Source organism: Loxodonta africana, chromosome 7 (assembly GCF_030014295.1).
Source record: "Loxodonta africana isolate mLoxAfr1 chromosome 7, mLoxAfr1.hap2, whole genome shotgun sequence".
Classification (NCBI taxonomy): Eukaryota; Metazoa; Chordata; class Mammalia; order Proboscidea; family Elephantidae; genus Loxodonta; species Loxodonta africana.
In genome coordinates this window covers 108,023,228-108,029,254 of record NC_087348.1, presented here as the reverse complement: position 1 = coordinate 108,029,254, position 6,027 = coordinate 108,023,228, and positions in this window count along the sequence as shown.

The window sequence follows — 6,027 nt, the reverse complement described above, 5'->3', positions numbered from 1 at the left end:
TTGAATCCACCAGGCACTCCTTGGAAACCCTATGGGGCAGTTCTACTCTGTCCTATAGGGTCGCTATGAGTTGGAATTGACTCAACTGCAACAGATGCAGGTAAGGAATAAATGCAGATGCAACTAGAATTCTAATCAAGAATGCACAGCCCCGGGGTGGCAAGATAGCATTTTGATCAGGAAGCTCAAGCTCTACAAGCAACTATTGTCAGTGCACCTTGCTAGCCATATTTTGATCAAGACACAACAATCGATAAATAACATGGTGAATGTTAGTAATGGACTTTAATTGGTGAGATTATTGACCTGTTAACTGGAATGATGAATATTAGAACTGGACTTTTCCTGGTAAAAGTAAAGACATTCAAGTCTGTGATTAAGCTAAAATATTTTAGAGGCACCCCACACCTTTGGATGAATAAAAATTAAGAATTCTGTGAGTGACTGAGCATACCCAATGTTGGTGAGAATGTGGAGGAACTGGAATTCTCATATATCTCTGGTGGGAGTGTAAAATTGTACAACTGCCTTGAAAAAAAGTGTGGAAACTTCTTAAAAAGTTAAACGTACACCAGGATGACGCAGCTATTTCACTCCTAGATATCTACCCAAGAGAAAAAAATATACGTCGAAACAAAGAACCGCACTTGAATGTTCATAGCAGCCTTATTTATAATCGTCAAAACTAGAAACAAACCAAGTGAACAACAACAGGTGAATGGACAAATTGTGGCACATTCATAAAATGGAACACTATATTCGTAAAAAAAAAAAAGGGAACTATTGATACATACAACCATATAGATGAATCTTAAAATAATTTTGCTGAGTAAAAGGAGCCAAACAAAAAAGGGTACATACTGTACAATTCTAGTTATAAAAAACTCCAGAAAATGCCATTATCTATAATGACAAAAAGAAGACTGGTGGTTTCTCGGGAAGAGGGAGTCAGAAAGAAGGGAGGAAGGGACTGCAAAGGGGCATAAGGAAACTTCTGGGGGTCATGTTCACTATCTTGATTGTGGTAATGGTTAACAGGTATATACATATGTCAAAATTTCAAATTGTAAAATTTAAATATATGTAAGTTATTGTATGTCAATTTTGAAGGCTAATATAAAAATTGCTCAGGTTTTAGAAAGCTGACCAACAAAAAAAACATTGCCATTAAGTCGATTTCGACTCACAGAGACCCTATAGGGCAGAGTACAACTGTATCCGTAGGGTTTCCAAGGAGCGGCTGGTGGATTTGAACTGCTGACCTTTTGGTTAGCAACTGAGATTCCAAGAGGAAGTAAATCTGAAAGTGGGTGTAATCTTGATGTACGGTATCCTCTCTATGGATGTGACAGGCACCTTGTTCTCATTGTCTAGGCATCGCCAACCATGGTTTCAAAGTGAGATGTCTTCACAGGAGAAAGTCAAAGTGATTTGTTGTATAATTTTTTGGTGAGTGTCAAGTGAATGGAAGTCGCACAATTTTCATAAGGTTAAATTACAGGGCTTCTCAGTGGCTTCCACCAACTCCAAAAAACAAGCCTAGGGAACACAGTGGAGTTTCACCCAGAGTCAGCATGACAATGAATCCAGCACCAGTCACGTGCAGCTTTTACGTTGCTAAAAGGAAGTGTATTTCTTGGCCTGAAATATGAATTTCCTCCTTGCTTCCAGAAGAAATATAATGATGGATAATGATAAATTTTTTTTCTCATGGCTGATTATTTCCTTAGTAAACTATATGAACCAACCAACCAACTAACTTGTTGCCATGGAGTCAATTCTGACTCATTGCGGCCCTATAGGACAGAGTAGAACTGCCCCATAGGGTTTCCAAGAAGTGGCTGGTGGATTTGAACTGCCAGCCTTTGGTTAGCAGCCATAGCTCTTAACCACTGCACCACCAGGGCTCCAAATTATATGAACACCCATGTTATTTTCTTTTTTAATTCCAAAAATTAAAATAAAACTAATTTGAAATAATTCTCAAACTCTTGAAATCCACTCTAAACATTAGAAATATGAGTCACATATGTGATTTTGTTTTCTGGTGGCCAGTTAAGAAGTAAAAAGAAATAAGTGAAATTAAATAACATTTCATTTAACTAGATATATTAAAAATACCATTTCAACATCTAATCAATATTCAAAAAAATCAATGAGATAATTTTCTGTTTTTGTACTGGCTTTGAAATTCCATGTACATGGTGACCAGTGGAATCCAGCAGCTCCCACTGCTTTTTTGGGTGGCTTTGTAGTGGAGTGCCTCTGTCAAGACACTTCCCCATAAACAGCTTTTCACAGTACCCCGGGGGCTGATTTCCAGGGAGTTCTGGAGTGAATTTTCAGCAATTTCTATTATTACAGCACCACAGCGACTTCTCTGCCAGACAGTGAGACAGGGGATTGGGGCACACCTCCCTTGGTTGCCTTGTCTCAACTCTCAGTGTAGTGGCTATTCCTTATAGCTGTAGTTCTCATATTATTTAGTGTTCTCTCTATATCTCACAAAACAATTTTCTGTTATAACAATGTTGTTATAATTAATAATTTTTAATATTCTCTTTCCCTGTTCAAGTTACTGTGTGGGTTCTCACTCTTGATTGAATCTTGATACATAAACAGTATATCCACAGAAGTGAATACTTTATGTTAGTGAAATGGAATCTGCAACCTGGATGAACCTTGAATGGTGAATAAAGCAATCAAGTAATAGAAAAATACACGATATGATTTTTTAATAAAAAGTTCAAAAAATGCTCACAAAGCCAAAAATATGTGAGTGATACAGCCACGTGTGGTAAAATTATAAGAAAAACAGGGGAAAGAGAAACAAATTCCTAGGAAGTGGTAATCATTGGCAGAAGAAGGTGCAACTGGCCTGCAGTACATGGAGGATTCAAAGATATTGGTAATGTTCCATTTCTTAAGCTGATTATTGGGTTCACAAATGTTGATTTCATTACTATTTTTCACTGTACGTATGTTATATATTGTGATGGTTAAAGGTTGTGTGACAACTTGGCTAGGACATGATTCTCAGTGGTTTGGCAGTTATGATGTAGTTATGATGCAGCTATGTAATGATGTAATCACCTCTATAATGAGATCCCATATAATATAATCACTGCCATGATGAGCTCTATTATGAGTAGCCAATCAGTTGAAAGGGAGTTTCCTTGAGAGTTTGGCCTGCATCCAATATAGGTGGACTTTCTGGCAAAGCTCTCAGGCTTTTGCACACTCTGAATCCTGTAACTGGCTCCTGTTAACTGACCTCCAGTAATTGGGACTTGAGCTAGCAGCTTACCTGCCAATCTTGGGATTCGTCTGTCTCTACAGGCTGTGAGCCACAGCCCTGCTGTCTGATCTGGTGATCTTGGGGTTGCCAGCCCCTGCACCTACATGAGTCAGGAAAAGCCTACAGCCTGAGCCATGGACTTGGGATTTTTCAGCCTCTGTGTGTACCACACACCACAACCTCAGGAGCCATTTCCTTGGTATAAATCTTTTTCTATGTATGTGTATATGTTGCTTAACTTTACATATGTCATTTTACTATTTTACTTTGTCTTCTCAAACCACCCTTTGAAATCTTCTGTTCAGCTCTTTTACTTCATCATTTCTGCTGTTTGCTTTAGCTACTCGACATTCAAAAGAAAGTTTAGGGTCTCTTTTAACATGCATTTTGGTCTTTTCTTTCTTTCCTGCCCTTTTAATGACGTCTTGGTTTCTTCATGTATGATGTCCTTGATGTCATTCCAAAACTTGTCTCATCTTTGGTCTTTATAGTTCAATGCATCAAATCTATTCCTGAGATGGTCTCTAGATTCAGGTGGAAAATACTCAACGTCAGACTTTGGCTCTCTTGGACTTCTAATTTTATTCAGCTTTAACTTCAATTTGCATGTGAGCAATTGATGGTCTGTTCTGCAGTCAGCCCCTGGCCTTGTTCTGACTGATGATATTGAGCTTTCCCATCCTCTCTTTCCACAAATGTAGTCAGTTTAGTTCCTGTGTATTCCATCTGGCAAGGTCCACGTGTATAGTCGCTGTTTATGTTGTTGAAAAAAGGTATTTGCAATGAAGAAATTGCTGGTCTTGCAAAATTCTATCATGTGATCTCTGGCACTGTTTCTATCCCCAAGGCCATATTTTTCACTACCAATCCTCTTCTTTGCTTCCAACTTTCATATTCCAATTCAACAGTCAAATTGCAATATTGAAGGATCCTATGGGCAAAATACTGAATGAAGGAGGAAGCAGCAAAAGTAGATGGAAGGAATATACAGAGTCACTGTACCAAAAAGAATTGGTTGACATTCAGTCATTTTGGGAGGTAGCACATGATCAAGAACCAATGGTACTGAAGGAAGAAGTCCAAGCTGCACTAAAGACACTGGCAAAAAAACAAGACCCCAGGAACTGACAGAATACCAACAGAGATGTTTCAACAAATGGACACAGCACTGGAAATGCTCATTCATCTATGCCAAGAAATTTGGAAGACAGCTACCTGGCCAACAGACTGGAAGAGATCCATATTTATGTCTATTCCAAAGAAAGGTGATCCAACCGAATGTGGAAATTATCAAACAATATTAATATCACACACAAGTAAAATTTTGCTGAAGATAATTCAAAAGTGGTTGCAGCAAAACATATACAGGGAACTGCCAGAAATTCAAGCTGGATTCAAGAAGGCATGGAATAAGGAATATCATTGCTGATATCAGATGGATCCTAGCTGAAAACAGAGAATACAAGAAAGATGTTTCCCTGTGTTTTATTGACTATGCAAAGGCATTAGGCTGTGTGGATTATAACATATTATGGATAACATAGTGAAGAACAAGGTAATTTCAGAACACTTAACTATACTTATGAGGAGCCTGCACATAGACTAAGAGGCAGTTGTTTGAACAAACAAGGGGATACTACATAAAGTCAGGAAAGTTGTGCATCAGGGTTGTATCCTTGCACCATATTTATTCAATTTGTATGATGAACAAATAATCTGAGAAGCTGAACTATATGAAGGAGAATGGTGCATCAGGATTGGAGAAAGACTCATTAACAACCTGGGTTATGCAGATAACCCAACCTTGCTTACTGAAAGTGAAGAGGACTTGAAGCACTTACTGATGAAGATCAAAGACTACAGTATGAATTACACCTCAACATAAAGAAAACAAAAATCCTCACAACTGAAGCAATAAGCAACATCATGGTAAAAGGAGAAAAGATTGAATTCATCAAGGATTTTATTTTACGTGGATCCACAATCAACACCCAGGGAAATAGCAGTCAAGAAATCAAATGAAACACTGCATTAGGAAAAATCTCCTGCAAAAGACCTCTTTAAAGTATTCAAAAGCAAAGATGTCACTTTGAGGACTAAGGTGTGCCTGATCCAAGCCATGGTGTTTTCAATCGCCTCATATGCATGGGAAAGCTGGACAATGAATAAGGAAGACCAAAGAAGAGTTGATGCCTTTGAGTTGTGGTGCTGACAAAGAATATTGAATACACCATTGGCTTTCAAAAGAATGAACAAATCTGTCTTGGAAGTAGTACAGCCAGAATGCTCATTAAAAGCAAAGATGACAAGACTTCACCTGACCTACTTTGGACATGTGATCAGGAGAGACCAGTCCCTGGAGAGGGACATCATGCTTGGTAAAGTACAGGGTTAAAGAGGAAGATCCTCAAGGAGATGGATTGACACAGTGGGTGCAACAATGGGCTCAAGCACAGCAACAGTTGTGAGGGTGGCGCAAGACTGGGTTGATTCATTCTGTTGTACATAGGGTTGATCTGAGTCAAAAACCAACTTGATGGTATCTAACAACAACAACAACAACACAATTCACTGGTTCTGATTCTCCAGAGAACCTAGGCTAAGACATTTGGTACTGAGAGTGATTCTGGAGAAATAAAATTATAAGGATGAGTTTTTTAAATTAGTTTTCAAGTCTGGTTAGTTTTAAATATGTTGACCCTTCTTTCAGTAGTAAAGAGGGCACTGCT